Raw genomic sequence first — 19482 nt, 5'->3', positions numbered from 1 at the left:
GCGCTTCCTGTGCGTTACTTCAGGACTTCACACTTGAAACTTCAAACAGCCTATGGAGATGAACTTGGTATCCGTTCCCAAAGCGAGAATCTGTTGTATGTCACTGAAGCAGTTCTTTTATCATGCCTAAAATGTGGAAGCTGGCCCATTAGTATTAAGTAAGGAGAATTTTCTGTGGCCTTGTGAAGCTCTGAGCCTCGCCAGCATGGTGGTGCATCCTGGAATCTGAAAGAACTGCTGTTCCTTGTGCGTGCAACTGAATCAAGTTAGCGGCTGTCAACTTCATTGGTCTTCGACATGTGCGCTTGTTTCAGATAACCAATCTCGGTCCGTAACGCTCGAATTTTCAAGAACAAGACATTGGCTATATTTGCACGGCCAGATGGCAGCAATATATATAGCAATTGTTTGAGCAAATGCGTGAAAACGAGAGATATAACGTTTTCAAACAAATGCTTAAGTCCTGACAAGGCCTAACTATAAGACATTTATATTTATACCATATAATGAGGCGTTCATGAAATTGCAAAACGCTCCCACACAGAGCCAACGCGCTGAGTTATCATTTTTACGGAACATGATGACACTGGTCTATTCATCATTTCTTTGAACAGTGACTGATCCTGTGCTTTTCCCTTACGAATTGGAAGATCAAGGAAACTTATGACGGGCATTTCAGTCACAGAAGTGATCATTCATCTTGTTTTCCCCTATTTCGGAGCCAACACCCCGTTTTTTTCTCCGGGATAAGCTGTTGGAAGTTCCCGCTTTCATGCTGCAGGCTTTACGATCAACGCAGCATCTCAATTATACTGGCATGCTGATTGCCGCAAAAGCTGTCTTTCTTGAACTCTGCACACCTGGCTCTTAATGCCTGGCTTTATTGCAAGAGGACGTTTTCTCCTTGCTTCCGGCAGCGAGGTTGCATGCCCTTCGGCTTTCGCCGTATGAATTCTATCGGTAAGATTCGCTATAAAGGAAGAGCTCAACCGTGAAAGGTTTCCTACCTAGCAGGAGGCACCTGCAACGGTAACTCTTTATGCCAGCAATATTTTGCTGAATGGAACATACTAATCAATTCTCAGGCAGCCTTTATAGCGCTGAAAGAGCCGTCTGATTGCCGTACAAGTAAATCGTTTTCAAGTTAATGTAGTGAATGCATGTACGGTGCGCCTAGAAAATGAAACTTTTCCCGAGCGACTTTGACACTTTTTTAGTATTGTTCGTTTTAGGATCTTTGGTGCATCTGCCGAAGAATCCCGCAGCCCCATATTAACCTGTCGTAATAGAATGATAAGGAAGAGATGCGGAAACCGTGGGCCTGTCATGATTTTAGGATAATAAATATACGTGCCGCCTTATGAGGTACACCAACCCCTCCCGACAGCCTGAGTGGTGTTAGATGATCTCAACACAACGCGGTGAAAATCTGTTTCCACGAGGTAACTGGCCATTAACGCCTTATGACTGGTGACCATAACGGCTTCCTGCTTAAAAGAATAGCCATAAATTAATGGCATATCCTTTATTAGATCTTTAAAAATGCGAGAGGATGTATTACTTTCTCGTGCGAACATGGGACCCTGCCCGATGCAGACGCTTTGCTTCGGCTTCAGAAGCTCGCCACACCGCGTTACTCACAAGCTTCTCACGCACCGTGTCAACCCCGTGCTTCGCGTTCTAACCATCTCAGAGGCCACGTTTGCTCGTTTAGTAGCCGCTTTGGGAGCCCGTGGGTCCTTTTGTTGTCCGCCAGTAGCGGCACTTCGTCACCGTGGTCGTTTCCACCTTATCCTCTTCTGCCGTCTACTCGGCTCTGTACTCGCGTTACACTCGATTTTACAGCCCATACAACACATGACGACGCACATCCAGAAGGCCCACGAGGGTGCGCGTCGGGCAGGCTGGTCTGTACTGGAAAAGCATTAAATTAAAATTCTGTTCGGCTGGGTTGGGTGGTGTTCCGCCGGTTACTTCTGCTGTGATGCTTCTACTGTCAGCAGGATCAGCAAGGCCATTGGAACCTTTGCTCCAAGGTTCCAATGGCCTCTGCTGCCGTTCGTGTCCGCTGCACCAGATAGATGTGGTCCTCGATTGCGCTCGATTCAGTGCTCAAAGTCTGTCCCTTGCAGTGTCTTTGGGGCTGCCGCTTTCCGTGGACATTCATTTAAATGACGTCTTAGGACCATATACCTGTCCCAAACTTGCTTTACGGGCTACAAAAGCTCTGATAGAGTACCTGCAACTCACAGGTCTAGACCAGTCACTATGAGTAACTCGCCATTTCTGTGCGCATCAAGTTCTTGAACATCATCGACATCATCTTCATCACGTCATCAACTGGCGTAGCAAGTTAGGCGTTTTAGCCCGGCTAACATCGCCAGACTTAATAAAAGATCTCTCTCTCTCTCTCTTTCCTCACAGAGTTCACTGGCACTGCCTCATATGGGTCTGCGTTAAGTTTTCTGATTTTTGGGACCGCATTTCTTTTTCAGATTTTTGTCTGAGTTGTCATCTGATTTTTGTGTCCTGGCATTCCTATGGGGCAACACCACCGCAACCAATACTACCGCCAAGCAAAAACGCCCGTGTCTACGAGATTTCGGCGCACGATAAAGATCCCCAGGTGGTCAAAATTAATCCGGAGCCCTCCACTACGGCGCGCCTCATCGCCTGCGTTGCGTCGGCGCGTTAAACCCCACAATCAATCAAATCAACCAATACTACCGCCGGCTCGCGGCCAATGTTGAGGTCCCCTTCTACACATGCGCTCGGCCATCTTTTGTCCTTTGTCGCTCTGTGTTCATGGAACGACGACACAATTTTTTTGTGACATGCCCCATCTGATGCGGACTCGATAAAAAACGAACTGAAAGGGGCCACGGAACCGACATTGTAGATTTCCGTGGCGCTAAAAGGACGAGAATCAGCTTTCGTGATTCAAAACCAACGCATATCATGACGCAGCTTGCGCATGCGCGCAATTTTAAGCACGCACCATTACGGGCAAACTGAGACACCATCCTGAACCTACGGGAGTAGCATATATAAAAAGAAAAAACTGGCTTGGTGTCTAGTACTCACAGTAATGCTGCACCTGAAAACAATGGATAAGAAAAAAACAATAAATGAGGTGGCCGAAGCCTTATTTTTTTGTGGCATCACTCATTAAACGCCCAATTGACAAACTAAATAGACCGTCATTTCTTATAAAAAGTACCCATGGAGGTTGTATTGCCAAGCACTCTATGCCTACCAGCAAATTATAAGGACGGAAGACAACTGTTGTTTGGCATTGAACACACGGATTTTTCACCGGGTAAAGGAATTTCGGTCTTCTTTCTCGTAGTTGAGTGTGTGTACCTAAACCCAGCTTTTAATCATAGATTCTCGTATATATATATATATATATATATATATATATATATATATATATATATATATATATATAGCGAATTAGAACATGGGAAATGAGGGGCTCGGTGAAATAAAACAGAAAACAAGGGTTGGCAGTCAAGAAAACCTTGGAAAGCAAAGGGGAGGTTGTGGTGGGTCATAGAAACAGATGAAGAATTTATTGAGTCAGAAAGAAAGTGGTAAAAAAATGCCCGCCGGGTGGGCACAATGGGCAAACATTGTCGACCAGCAGTGTTTCCACATTGTGCTGCCTGCTTATCCTGCTGTCGACCAGCAGTGCACAATGGAGAAAATTATCCTTTCGTATCGTTTGGCAGTGTATTGCGTTCGTCTGAAAAAAAAAAACTAAACAAAACACCGTGATTTTAACGGTTAGATTGGATGAAAAAGGGATTTGTTTAATGGCAATGGGCTATAATGACTGAGAAATCTACGTTATTTTAAATTGATTGCAACAAAATAGAAGTGATTGCAATGTTATAATGTAAAGGATAAAGTTACTTCTAACATTTCAGGGGGTTCCGCTTTGTCGCCCCTGTCGCAGGTTTGCGTGTGATAAATGGATTTTGCTCCGTCTGCTTGCCGTCCAAGAAGTGCACCGAGCAGACGTTGATACAATGTCATTGATACAAAGTCTTTGCGGTTTATCAGCAGCGCCCACCGTTGCCTAAACTCGGTGTCCGCTGGGAAGCGATGCAGCAAATGCATGTCGCAAGCGCACTGCATTTTCGCCACGCAGCGTAGTGCAGATGTGTGCTGTCGGCTACGTTTTCTCGCTTTCTGGCTTTACCTAGCCCCTAATCCACCACCGCACAGTGCTGACGAAGCGACGTTTGGTCATTGAACGGCATCGCAGCACAGGCTAAAACAGTTGAAAGTTCCGGAAAAACTAAGTGCACGGTGCGAAACTCTCTTGTACTACGCATTGGAGCACACCGCGCCGAGCGGTGTTAACAGCCCAGCGCGCACAGGCAACGCTGGTCCGCCGGAAGCGGAAGGCGCGCGGGCCGCCGAGAGAACTGGTTTGCGAGATTTTTCGTCCTGTTCCGGCTGCTTATGGCAAATGGTGTATATGACGACGATTACTAACCCCGAAAGTATGAAAATAAACAATGGTACTGAAACGTAGCTAGTGCCCGTGTCCGGCAATGCTCGAATGCAACAGCTTCGCCATTGCAGCCTTGCGCGTGAGTGCAAGCTTCCCGGATTTTTAAAGACGACAATTTTTGTTGGGATACTTAAGGCCAGAAAGTTTGGTATGTCTGTCTGTCTGTCTGTCTATCTATCTATCTGTCTGCCTGTGACTCGATTCAGCCACCCGACCAAAGCGAAACAAAATCTGCGCAATAGTCTTATATACTCACAACCAAATCTAAACGTATAAGCCCAGTGTCAATGTTAATACTTGTCAAAATTGTTGAACAAGAACAAGACATTACGCAAATATGAGGCGGAAAACGAATACATAAGTGATATTTGCAGTGTTCCTTTATTAAGAGCGAGTGTAAACACTCACAATGAAATATAGATCGAACAAGAGCGCGTACACGATATCCCCACTTGCTCGCAAATAAAAGGACACCTAAAAGCCGCAGACGACTACTGCTACATGGAAGTAGAATGTTAATCCACAGGGTTTCAATTGGCGTTTCTTTTGTTTTCTTGGCTAGATTGCACATTAGGTGCTGTGTTCAAGACCCAAACGTAAGTGAAGCCTAAATGAAATACGCCGGACGCCCGACATGGCCAAAACGCTGTGTAATGAAATGTTAATAACGGCTGTGAAAAAACAGTTACGCCTCAGAACCTCGAAAGCGCCATGTGTCTGCAAGCAGATATACCAAATCCCCCCCCCCCTTTCGTTGGCTACCATGACAGGTGTTGCGTCATCATCTGGATCCAAGAAATTCTTAGAGAAGAACGTGGCGTCATTATGCCACCTGCGACTCTAGCCTTAATAGCAGATACGAGGACCGCCATACCAGGCTCCGTAGATTACTTCGAGCGCGCGTCGCATAAAAATACCCCGATGAACATGCCGCTTGTATATTTCACGTTAGGTAGAAAACCGTGCACGGACGAAGCATGCGTGCTGTTACATTCGTGCCCAAACATGCGAAACGTGTACGTGTTTAAATGTTGAACAAATTGGCGAGATGTGTTCTTTGTACAGTGATTATATTCTGCCAATATAAAAAAAAGAACAATGAATTCAACGATAAGCCTATCTGAGAGCTGCCGCATCTCGTCACGATAAAAACCATCACCAAGTACGAGAAGAACAAACAAATCCAGCTATCCTGAGTGCCCGTGGCCGTCACTAGAGATTGCAACGTAAAAGATCGGCACGACGCCGAAGCATTGCTGCAACGATACTTGATAAATTTTACACGATTCGACACGTAGGCAGGGAAAATCCTACGACACGCTTCGCGTTTGTAGGTCTACCTATCTCTGTCTCGACACACAACCGGACTCGGTATCCACAACGCTGTGGAAGAAATCATCCAGGCGCAACACACGGCTGAACTCGTACGTCTTTCATTTACTCGGGCAGAACTGAAAGTTCTGTGCGATTTTCAAATAGAGGCGAACACGGACACCCCCGAGCAAGTCGACCATCCAACTTGTCTCAGATCGCACATAAAATTCAATCCTCTCCCTACCAACGTGCCTCCAACCAAGAACACAGAGACCTAGGCTAGCCCTAGTCCGCGCCCTATCCAAGCAACTTCGAGAGGAGCCCATTGTCTGGTATACGGATGCAGCCGAATATCATAAGAGGGCCATCTGTGCATCTTCAACCAACGATCCAGGAGGTCAGCAAGAGGCTGGCACAACGTATAACTACGCACATGGTGGAAGTGGTGGAGGCGGCTATCATCACCCTAGCGATTTCCAGGATCCAAACGTCGGGTGAGGTAGTATCCGACTAACGGGGTGCCATTCGATACTTTACTATAGAGGTCGTATATCACCCAAAACTATTGCCATACAAAGACCTCTAACCAACATTGAGAGGCTACCTAAAGTCACGCTACTGCGGGTCGCTGCACACGCTACCTTGGAAAGCAATGAGGAGGCGCATGAGTTGGCTTGCGCTTTCCCCAACCAAACCAACTCGCCAGTCACATACACGGTCATTCCTCAGAATGGAGGCAGGCTTCTCATGTATCGGGAGATTCTCCACTGGTATAGGGAGGGCAGACGATCATTTCCCGGCCTCCACCAGTCCCTAGATAGAAAAGAGGCTGTAACACTACGATTACTGCAGACTAATTCTTTTCCAAACCCAGTCGTGTATCATCACATGTACCCCCACCTATGTGAATCATAAATGTAGATTTTTTTTCAGGGTGGGTTATACTCTCACAGATCATGTAGAAGTGCGCGCACATCCCTATAAACACAGAGGAACACACCACACATTTACTAAACGTACACAACGACGGGCAGTGGGAGGCCGCGCTGGACAGCTCAACCGCTGCAGATCAACAGGTGATGGGGTCGGCTGAGCCCTTGCAAGAAGGGCGACATAAGACTAGTCTTCTCATTTAGATCTCTCTCTCTCTCTCTCTCTCTCTCTCTCTCTCTCTCTCTCTCTCTCTCTCTCTCTCTCTCTCTCTCTCTCTCTCTCTCTCTCTCCTGTTTGTAAGGTGCGTGAACTCGAAACTGCTCGATGATGCACCGCACCTGAGCGCACACCTCCAACCGTCCTGTGGCCCAGAACAAAAAATAAAACCTTGGTTTAGGTTTGCAGTAAACATATTTAGTCACTTTCGCTGCTTTCTTACCATATACGTAGGCTTATCGTGCTAAAATGTCGCCTGGTTAGCTTGGCGAACGCAATTAGGACTTGATCCCCACGAACGAACCAGATACGAAAACGTCATTAGTTAATGGAATTTCTCATGGAAAAAAAATGTTTTTTTCGAGGCTTTTTATATAAACTCAAAGCGTATTTGCATACATTTAGGGTACCCTTAAGAGGCATTGCTCTAATGCGCTTACTTTGTTATTAAGGAAATTTGTATGGTGTCGCTAACCGTAGATTATTTTTTCTAGCTTCCCGACAACCCGTGCTTTGAGCGCATCCTAAAAATGCAGAGGATATTGTTTTTAAGACGCCGTACTCTAACATTAGGTATGCAGTAGACTCATCCAAAATATAGTTCCAATTATTATTCCCAGACGTACGCAGAGTGACTTCCATTTCTATCACTGGAAGGCACGCAGCCAGTCATTGCCGTGCCACGATATGAAACATATATGCTTATCCCCGTGAGCACACATTCCTATAGGAAGGCAGTATTCAGCGGCCGTTCTGTCTGTGCGTTGGTTCCGAACACTTTTCAACATACACACGTGTTTTTATGTTGTTAAAAAGTGAATGCCACGTATATCTGTAACTATATTGTCGCACATGCTTTGCTTCAAATGTGGGGCCAAGTGTCTATTGAGCTGCAAAAGTTTTGCATGTACGAACCGCCTGACCGTTGTTTTGCGGTCACCGATTTTTAGCAAACACCGCTTGTGTGTTGGGCGATGCCGTATCTGTTACATTGTTTCAGATTTGACGGTTCACGGTTTTCACAGCAGCGAGTTGCGGTCATATCCCGGCCGCTACGAGCGTAACCCAGCTCTGTAAAAGTTTTTCCAAGAAAGCGACGTCAAAAAACCTGCCGGGGAACCATAAAGATAAGTTTTGCATATAAGAGTTGGTGACATGAGGCGTACATATGCAGTAAATTAGACGCTTACATGATGAATGTCGAAAGGGGGGACAAACTATGCCACAGTATTTAATTTTAAGCATTTTGACATAAAGTAAGCCAGCAAGAAATGTAGAAAGAAAAACTCACTTAATGTCACAATGATCGTGAGAAGCGCAGTGGCGTGCGATGCAGACATTTTAAAGTTCCTGAAATACAAACAGATTAACTGTGTATTATCTGTACAATCTAGGAGTCCTTCATAAGGCGATTATGCCTCCGGGACGATCCTCTTCTTCAGCTAGCAAACGCTCACACGCTGGAATGGCACCCTTGACCTTACTGGGCAGCTGTTACATCAGAGAAGCGTTGTTCCTTAAAACCCCCGCTGGAACCATTTGGCAAATTGGCACGAAGAATCCTTCACATCCTTCGCAGTTTGCAGCTTTTGTTCAGACTATTGCTACAACTGGCTGCTGTTCTCCAGCAGCATCTTTCTGTGACGGGATTCTGTTCGCACCTCAGTGTATAAATATCAGCGAGAAAATTTAGACAAGTTGTACTAGGAAACTGTAGAATGTATTGCAGCACTTGATAACGCCTAGCACGAAAGTAAGTGCACTACATTGAGTGGGCCGAAAACTGTTTGGTCGCGGATGCATAAATTAAAAAATAAAGGACCACTTTAATCATTTCCTGCACATTGATGCGAGTGAGCGCCCCTCAAACAGGTATATGGCTCAACGAGAAATCGGGCTAAGAGCGAGCACTTTTGTATCACACTCGTTTCCTTCTCGGGCAAAAACACTCCGCGTAATTTGCAAACTCGTTAATGCGCACAGATATGGGGAAATATGCACATTGATCTTAGTGGAAAAAAAAAATTCGCCAAACATTTGTCACTCATGTTAGTTGCACTACCGTGCTTTTCATACCTGCGCGATGCATTTGTTTGTCTAAAAAGATAGCTCTGGTAAACAGACTGCCTTTTCTTTCTGCTCTTACGCTGGAACAAAAAAAGTAGAATTTTAACTTGTGGCGGCATTTACCATTGCAGTTTTCCTCAAACCTCACCGTGGTTTCTCAGCTTCTGGCGTTGCATGTGATACGAAAGCTAGCCGCTTTATAGGTCTGGGGAAACTTCAGATTCTTTTCTACCGGCTCGCGCCGGAACCAAAGCATCAAAGCTTCGCCCCTCGGCATCTGAATGCAATTCGTGAGAGAGCCGTTGCATTGATACGTTTTCCTCGTATGAAGCTGCGTCGAAACCGGTATCACAAGCACAGACCACTTCCCTGGAAATTGTCGGGTCAGAATTTTTAAAATCGCTGACGTAAACCTCTTGTAGACATCTTGTAGACACCAGTCTGCGCATTGAATAAATCGTGACGAAAGTCTAGAATAGTGGGGACTACTGCACATGTCTGAGAAAAAGTTGGGTATACAAGTACTGCTGCCATATTTTATTATTACAAAGAGGGCATTTGAAAGACTCGAGCGCTACCAACAGAATCGGACACGTGGAGTTGATTCGCAGTTCTCAACAAACGAAAACGGACAAGCGCTCGTCCTATCACTTGGCCGTGTTCTGTTCTCTCCACACTACAGTGATTTAGACTCATAATAAACGTGGCTTTCCGGAATAGCCGACGTTCACCTCAAGCTTCTCTCTCGTTTCTTCGCTTCATGTCCTGCCGAACACGCGTGGTGGAAGCCTCGTTTTCGCTGGCGCGACGAATGTACACGATAGAATCTTCACGAAATATAGACCTTAACAGCTTGCGCTATAAAGTGTGTCTTTTTATAGGTTTTCAGATGCTTCTCAGCTGTGGTTTGCGCCTTCAGCTGAGCTTGAATGTGTCCACAAGCGTTACGTATACCTCTGGAGGGGATATTTGTAGACATGCAGAATTTTGTCCCGCTGAAACGTTTGGCATAGGTAGGTTATCCTGGCTCTTACGTGGTGACAGCTCTGTCCCTATGATACTCGTGTCAGTAAGCGTACGTTATGATAGGTAAGCCCGCGTGGTTCCTATATGCAAAATAAATACTTGGTTGCGTTGCCTTGGTTGCGTTGCGTTGCCTGCACAATCCCATGTACACAAAACTTCAAATACTACAAAACAAAGTGTTGTGTAGTGGAACACACAGCTCTTGTGATTCCCCGTGGACTATACCGCGACTTAAAAATATTTTTAAGTAAGCACCCCCATATTCATACATGCTCGCTCTACACTATATAAAGGAAATGAAGACTGGAAGTAGGTTCTTGCAAGAAACTTGCTAAATTAACAAAAAACACCATAACTTGTACACTCCGTCGCATCCTCCATAGGCATACCCACCTCTCCAGGACTAGCTACGGAAAACAACGAGTACGATCTCAGCTGCCTTACACCCTAAACCAACTATACCTATGTAACATACAATAAAACTTAACGCCTAAATCGTAGAAACAATACAGTGTTGATTTAGCGCTTATTTGCTAAATGTGCACAAATGTTATTTGTCGTTGGATTTCCGCCTTTTAATGTGGTACCATGCTACTGAATTAAAATGATATAGGATGTAAAGAAGGTGTAGACTTACTTCGTTTGTAATATGCATTATACAATGTAGCATCTAGAAATAGTTGTTCATTTTTCACCTGCTAGTTTGCATACCCCGTTGGTCGACTGAGGTTATGACCTTTTTCTGTTCAATATTTTTTGTGTGCATGGTATGAGCTAGAGCCACTAGATCGGCGTAGCTTATTTAGTGGTTCTAGTATGATCATTACTTTGAAATTATAGGCTGCCAGTGCGGAGTTGCCGTCGGCGTGTGTACTCAAGGTGGGGTCCTCGTCAAGCCAACGTCAGTGTTGGCCTTCTGAATACACTCCTTGCATCACGAGATGTAGGTGCAGAAATAAAATTGGAATTTAAAATTGAATTGAGTGTTTTACTGGGACACTTACCCGAAGACTATTGTCCATGTCATTAGTTCACCACTACTGATTGAAATATGGGACATTAACCCGCCGCGGTGGCTCAGTGGCTAAGGCTTTGCGCTGCTGAGCACGAGGTCGCGGGTTCGATTCCCGGCTGCGGCGGCCGCTTTTCTGATGGAGGCGAAAAGCAAAAACGCCCGTGTGTACGAGATTTCGGCGCACGATAAAGATCCCCAGGTGGTCAAAATTAATCCGGAGCCCTCCCCTACGGCGCGCCTCATCACCTGCGTTGCGTCGGCGCGTTAAACCCCACAATCAATCAATCAAATATGGGACATTGGAATGGCAGGTTCTTTTTGTTGTAATATTTGCCTTTTTTAGTCACAACTGGCAAGTTTCAATCGCAAAAAAAATGTTTAAGTTCCTTCGACGTTGTCCTAAGGAATTCAAAATGGGATTGGCATATTGTACGCAACTGAGGCCGATTTCTTACTTGCGACCGTGCGAGCTAATAAACCTTGCAGATAGTATTTTTAAAGGGACTTCGCAACAATTCTGATAAGCGCTGTCACTCTTTCCTTCGCGCCTTGCAGAGCTGCGAAAGCTATTGTTACCGCCAGCGTAAAACGGCACTGCGTGATTTGCTTGTCCCAGCAGATACGTCTTCCGTTTTACTTCTGTGGCGTTCTGTTTTAAATTTTTAAAGTTTTAAAACTTCTCTTTTAAGGTTTCTATCGAATACAAGGAAAGCCGACCGATAGCCGCTACGCCACTGTAATGACGTAATTCGAGTGGTTGAAAATCCTCGAGGCCGGGAAAGGAAGAAATTTTTATTGAGGAAGTTTCTAAGTTATCTGATAGGCAGAAAGCTGCAATTTTTGTCTGAGGTACTTTGGCACCCATGAAGTAAACCGCTCAGCTCCTCCTTCTAGTTCTAGTTCCGGTTGCCAGTTGTTCCCAGTCCAACTCTACTCTTATCATTCCTCTTTCCACAAAGCTCATTGGAACGAACTGAGGTTTCTTTCAATGTGCTTAGTAGGTCCCAGAATTTCTGCCAAATAACTAAGTCATATTTCGGCGAACCTGGAAAAATCAATGCAAAAAAGACAATGTTGCTTACCAGCTCACTACTACCTCGAATGGAGATCACACCCCATCCCTCCAGCTTTCTCAACGAGACGTAGATAGTAGCATGGCGACGACCGCCTAACCAATTGCCTACACGGCGCATGCCTTCAACTATTCATCCCGTACAGCACGCCGCTACTTGCATGTTCCATGCAACACCACCCAAATTATTACACACAGCCTGGTAATGCCGAAACACACCGAATCACCCGCAACCACATCCTGAGTAGTGGTAGGCAGCCCGGCCAACTCCATGGTCCGTTATAAACTACATCTGATGGACAGGCCTCGGACGGCGGGAAGGCTGCAGGGATACGTGGGCTAGAAGAGCCTTCACACAAGCTGAAATGAAGGTTTATTCTTTCCCCTCCTACCTGCCTGTCGTTGCTGCTCTAGACGCGTGCTTCATACTCACACAAACGACACAAGCCACTGTGGGCGATCGGAGAAAAACGTGAATGGCAACCACATTCCGGATAAATGTGGGCGGTAATCAGAAGGAGGTCAATACGCACATACGCACTCGTGGTGAAAGCTCACGCTGGGAATGAACGAAGAATGAATAAATCTTGCTTCTCCCGTGCTGTGAACACCGGCTTTTATACAAGCTTGATCGTTTCCTTCCCTGCCTACTTGAAGCCTGCATATGCTCGCCTTTCCTGCGTTACACGAATTACCGAAAAAAATCAATTGCCGCTCTTTTGCACACACAGCTGTAGAACAGAAAGCTCAGAAGTTGGAACATCATGCGATGTGAAACGGCGCTCAATCATCCGACAGAGGGTTTTAGGGCTATCTTTGCACGTATCTGTTAGCGTTCTATTATACGGATCAGTCTGGCTTGATTTAAAGTTCGGAAAAATGCGAGGCAATGAAAGCTTGTGCGGAGATAGTGAGTTTGGTTTCCATTTAGTTTAATACGATTTGTTGTTCGTCGCTGCGCAGATATTTACGCTGGTTTTCGAGAAAACCTTGTTATTGCAAATCTTAGAGGAACAAGATGTGGCTCCTGGCACCAGTATCATTGTCATTGTAAAATCAGTCTGTCATCGCCATTAAAGAGACGTTCCATCCGGGTGTCTGACGGCTCCGTTCCCTATAGCGGCTCAACCGCAACGAGTCGGTCGCTCCGCGACATATGGTGCCGAAATCCAAGGACAAACGAGCGCCTCTCAACGACGTGGCAACGAACGACAGTGATGACGAGTTTTTTGTGGAAATGGTAGCCGAAGCAACTTCGTCCTTCTCGGAACCACACCCAGGGAGACAACGCACGGACCTGACTGCCTGCCTAGCAAGTAAGCCGGAAATTTTCACCCACGGTGGACTGGCTGAAAGCGAAACGTGCTGCCAGGCGAGCCAAAGCAACAAACATTTTGAACGAGGTGATAGCGCTAAACGAGAGCGGCTGCTCTGACCGAACAGCGCTCGGAAAGGTGATAGACAAGCTCATGGCCAGCCGCTAGTAGCTTCGAAAGATCGACGCCCAGGTCGAGGGAGCGATTCCGGTCGAGGATCTGGCAAAGGAGTACGAGTCTGCAGCGCAGTATGGCGACCAGACGCTCGAGGCTCCGACTCGCCTTCAGTGCCGGCTCGAGGACATCAGCGTCGGCAGCACGGTGCAGACTGCCCCCTCCACTGCGACTAATACGCCACGTGCTCCAACTCCAGCTCCGTCACCCCTCTTCGGACGCGGTCTCCCAACGCTTACCATCAAGCCTTCTTGAGTGGACGTGTGTCAATGGACATCATTCTGGGAGCAATTCAACGGCGCAGTCCGCACCAACCAGGCTCTAACCCCCACCGACAAGTTCTAATACCTACGAAACTACCCGAAAGGTGAAGGAGCTGCCATTGCCAGACTACCCAAAACGGAGGCCTGCTATGAGAATGCCGTCCAGCTGCTCAAGGACAGATTCGTCGACAAGAGCCGTATTATACAGTGAAATTTTAGAAACCTCCGCGAGCTACAGCACGTGACGTCGCTCTCGGAGGAAAAGGAGCTGCGCAGGCTTTACGACTACATTCAGCTGACTCTCCGCTGCCTCAACGTGCTGGACGACCCAATGAGCAGCTTCTCGGCGATGTTATACGACATTCTGCTCGAGGCTTTGCCAAAAGAGCTCATGGTAGCTTCTCATCGACACGTTCGTCTCCAGGAGAAAGTGCTCTTCACAGCATCTTTGAAAGGAAATTCAGCAACTGGAACAGGTTTCGTGGTACTTGCAGATCAAGCTCGAGGCGAGAGAGAGATGTGTTCCAGTGGAAACCTCGACAGACTAGAGCGATCCTCTCCGCCGAGGTAACGGCCAGTCAACGTCGGTTCTGCACGCCTCTGAAGCACCGATACGTGAAAGTAACGAGTGCTTCTTTTGAAAATCTGCGAAGCACGCTACTGAAGCATGCCACGCTTCTCAGAGTATCCAGGAAAAAAAGAAGCGCCTGGCAGAAACTATATGGTGCTATCGACGTACGCGAACGGGCCACCGATCAAATGAGTGATGACGAAAGATAATGTTTTCGACATGTAAGGGAAGGCACGCAACCGTCATGTGCAACCCTGGCTACAAGTCAAGGAAAAACGGGGTGAAGAGCGAAACCACCTGCAATCTCCCGGTTAAGACGCTGGCCACCGGGACGCATCTACTGCCCTCACTAGCTGCAAGCTGGGAGAACACGCTCACCTCCAGACGTTCCGGTCTTGGATCATCGGTCCCAGCGACACAAGCAACATACGAGGCATGTTGGACGGTGGTAGCCAGCACAATTTCATCACATCGCTTCAAAGTTACAATTACAAGTCGTGCGAGAGAGAAGCCTCGTCATCAATACACTTCCGTCGACCGTTCCTTATGAATCACGAAAGTGCAATATAGTTGTGCTGTAGCTTCGTAGCCAGTTCGGCAATGCACATAAAGCGATCTGTAGCGCCGTGCATCAAGTGCACATCAAACTCTGCCTGAACATCGCTGATACGGACATCAACGATTGATTGATTGTAGGGTTTAACACGCCGACGCAACGCAGGCGATGAGGCGCTGTAGTGGAGGGCTCCGGATTAATTTTGACCACCTGGGGATCTTCAACGTGCGTCGAAATCTCGTACACACGGGCGTTTTTGCTTTTCGCCTCAATCAGAAAAGCGGCCGCCGCGACCGGGAATCGAACCCGCGACCTTGTGCTCAGCAGCGCAACGCCTTAGCCACTGAGCCACCGCGGCGGGTACGGACATCAACGGCGCTCTTGATGCGCGGCTAAGAAAGTTGAACCATCGGCTGGAGGACGGAAGAACGGTTGCAGACGTATGTGAGGAGCCAGGCATCAGCCTTCTAGTAGGCTCCAACCAAATGGGGAGAATAGCGACCGGGGATACGATTCGGTGCAACGAGGTTAACGATTTAGTTGCCCTAAACACTACGCTCGGATGAACGCTGCAAGGTTCAACCCAGGATCAGAGCACGATACCTAGCCCCCTGCAAGCAAAGTGCAGCGTTCTTCAGGCACAAGTACTTCAGACAGCGGAGAGTAACGCTGGCATTCGTAACGCCTGTCTCCGGGACACGAACACGACCCTTAACGAAGATATTTGTGTACCTTTGGAACAGCTGTCTACGGCACACGATCACGAAGAAGATACTCAAGAGGAATTTCGAGTGCGAAAGACTAGAGAAAATCCAAAAAAGTATTTTCGAATAGCAATATCTCCGTGAGGTCGTATCGTCTCGGTGCTTTCTACAGATGTCAGACAACAGTGTATTCATCGAGGGGAACCATCACATACTTCAACAGTCCTGGTCAAGGAAACCAGCAGTCAAGCTCAACGAGTCATTGGAAAATGAGGCTCGAGGTTCCACGACCAAAAAACAGAAGCAATCTGCAAGAGGGCCGAAAGGACAATCTTTTCTGATAACCGCCCTGTATGTCGTGTTTTTGCCTAGAACTGTGGTGCTGTGTTTTCCACAGGAGACTTTTGCCAGATATTAATGTTTTTCGCATCTGTATGTTGCAAATCGTAGAGGAAGATGTGGCTCATGGCTTTAGGACACCAATAGCCAGCACTAGGGGAGCACCAGTTTCGGCTTCGTCGGCAGTGGTGTCTTTTAGCATGAGGCAATCTTTGATGGCTCCTTCGTGATCGATTATAACGATGGAGGCATTTTTCCCGCTGTAGAAAGCAGCGTCGGTGTAGATGACATTTTTTTTTGTTTTCAAGTTGTTTCGGTAGGAAGGCGACTCGTGCTATTCTTCTGCCTTTGTGGAGGACGAAATTTGCTTCGGAGCAAGCAAATACAAGGCCAATTTTTTTTTCGCATTTTGTTTTTGTTTTACTTTTGTGTCGCCATTTTTCGGCCCCGTTTTTTAACTTCCGCTTTTATTTGATTTTTGTGCAAACAAATCCAATGTTAACGAAATTAAGGAAAGGATGTAATGTTCTTGTTTGTATATCACTCAAATATTTGAGTGGCGTGGCCAAAAATTTGGCTTCAAAAAAGCTTGCCGGGGTTCTCCGGGATGTGCTTCGCATGTGAACCTGCTGCCTGCCTTAATTTCCAGTTTTATAAATATTTCTAGGTGCACTGATCGCAGGCTGAGCATATTCTTAGCTGAAATTTAAGAAACACGAACAGGAAAATAGGACGACACCGTCGCTATATACTTTCAACGTTGTATGCGCAATTAGCTCATCTCTCCATTTTACTTCAGCACATTCTTCTTTTTTTATCGCTAACGCTGCAACATTGGGAGCTACTTCGGTGCCAGCTACGCAGATAACAGGCACGTGCTATAACATGATACTCAGACTTTCACCTCCGGCACATTGCGCCGAGTCTTATTTCCTTGGTTGTGCACGTCCAGATTACTCAGCACATCGGTGCGTTTTCAGCCGAATGTTCGCAAACTCATCCCCGCCATACGTGCAACCGTCAATGCACCGCAACGCGTAGAGCTAAGGTAACATGCGTCCGCCTTTTCATTCCGAGGTAAGAAACGTGAAAACCATTAGCAAAAAAATTGGCCGCGTATCTGCTCCCTTCGTTGCAAATGTCGTCAAAAGACGATAGTCTTTGCAGACATTTGCCAAGGAAATGCCCCCCTTTGCTTTCCCGCTCACCTCTCATGCTGTTCCTGTACCGTCGCGCTCATCCCAAGGTAAACACACTAAAGGTTTGCGCAAGGCGGTTTGAATTTACCGCGTTCCACTGCTACAGGCCGAGTTCCTCGATGCCAGCGCTGCAGTACGGCGGAGACGCGCGTGAATGGAGGCGCCCGACTACAAGGTTTATAGAACCGCGTGGCCGTGTTCCACGTGCGTTCCAAGCAGAACGTGGAACGTATACCTAGTGGAACATTTCGTTGCTGTTGCCGCGTGATTTTTCATATGACGCCAGGAGGCGGCGGTTTTCCGCAGTAGATGTAGAATATCATTTGTTATCGAAAAACCAAGTAGCCATGAATTTTTTAAATAAAAGAACACTGTAAATATCCCTTGTGTAGTAATTTCCTGTTTTATATTTGCGTAATGTCTTGTTCTTGTTCGACGAAGTTGACAAGTATGAACATATAAACCGGGCTTACACGTTTACATTTGGCTGTGAGTATATAAGACTATTGCGCAATATCAATTTTACTTTGGCCTGGTGGCTGAATCGAGTTACAGACAGACAGACGGACAGACAGACAGATATACATACAGACAGACCAAAATTTCTGGGTTTAAGTAGCCCAAGAAAGATTAAAAACCATCCTCGCTATTCCCGCGCAAGCTTGTCCCGCTCTATATTTACACAATGTCTCTGAAATCTAGCTGGAATATCGGGAACACACACATACACGCAATAAAAGGTCTGGGACACAGTGTCCGAAAGCACCGAATACATAAAACGTCGTCTCCAAACGCATGATTTTCTAATTGCCTAGCTTTTAATGGTGCGTTTCTTGTAGGAAAAATAAAAACGGCAGGTAATTTGTCCCCGAGGAAGTCCTAAAGCGCAGGATATGCGGCTGAAAAGCATACAGGGCGGCAGGAAACGACAGGAAACGCGTAGAAGAGTGAGCGGCGTTCAGGGGCAAGCGCCAAACGGAATTAGCCGTCTTCAAGTGGCGAAGTCGTTCTCAAATACTTCATCGCGAACTCGAACACGACAGAAATAACCGAAGACGACGAGGGGCCCAATTAATCATAACTGCACTTGTTTAACGCCACACCACTGACCGTAATCGACGCCAGACGAGTCGGATCACGGGGCGATTCAAAATTATGGTTCCGGCCGCGCCGCCGCACGCCGTATTCAGGGAGTCGGCCGTTGGCAATGTGTTGCGTAAACAAATTAAAATGACAACTATATAAATAAATAATTGACTCTTTTACTGAATATAACAGTAACTTTAAGATTTATTATTTATTGTGTGTGTTTTCATTTCATTTCATTTATTTTAACCTTAAAGGCCCGAGGGCATTACATAAGGGGGGCTCTTGGCTGAGGTATACAGCATATGAACAACAAACAAGGGTAAGAAAAAAGGAAGGCAAAAAATAATTACAATTACAATTACAATTACAATTACAATAATTACAATTACAAAACATATAACACAGGTACAACACAACTCGTAGAAGGGAACAGCATTAACCATGTTTTAAACAGAGTTTAATCCTAAAAGTACATGGTAGCGTAGCAATTTGACAGTTAAGCTTGTCACGAAATGTTTTTCGGTTACTACATGAGGCGATATCATCCGGCAATGTATTCCACATCGCTATAGCATGAGGAAAGAAGGACGAGTTCATTGATGACGTATGGCAAGTGATTCGGGCAATAGGATGATTGTGATTCAAACGGGATGACGTTAGTGGCGACGGTATCAATAAAGCGTGTCTTGTTTCAGGAGGGCAATATAAAGCGTGAAGAAGGCAAAGGAGGGAGACAATGCGTCGAGATGCAAGCTTGGGAATACCGAGGGTTTGTTTGAGTGATGTGACACTTACTTCGTTCGAGTACTGTTAAGAAGCTGAGGTTTTTAAAGTTTACAAACACAAAAACGCAAACTGAAGTTTTTTGGCGCTCGATTTGAACGATAAAAACAAGCAGCAGATGGCAAGATAGCACTATGCAATAAAATTTGGTAGTGTTTTAGTGTAAGTAGTCGTAGTATTATTTGGTGTCTGTTTATTTAACGCCCGATTTCATGCTCCCTCCCACCCCAACTTTTGTTTTCTTTTGATATCTGCCTTGTTCTCCAGCGCTGTTTGTGCAGGAGAGACTAGGTGGCCTGTTTCTTGCATTTGTACACATC

The sequence above is a fragment of the Haemaphysalis longicornis genome, unplaced genomic scaffold, assembly GCF_048455015.1.
Source record: "Haemaphysalis longicornis isolate Haplotype H1 unplaced genomic scaffold, Haemaphysalis longicornis Haplotype H1 scaffold_2, whole genome shotgun sequence".
In the NCBI taxonomy this organism is placed as follows: Eukaryota; Metazoa; Arthropoda; class Arachnida; order Ixodida; family Ixodidae; genus Haemaphysalis; species Haemaphysalis longicornis.
This window is presented reverse-complemented; position numbering follows the sequence as displayed.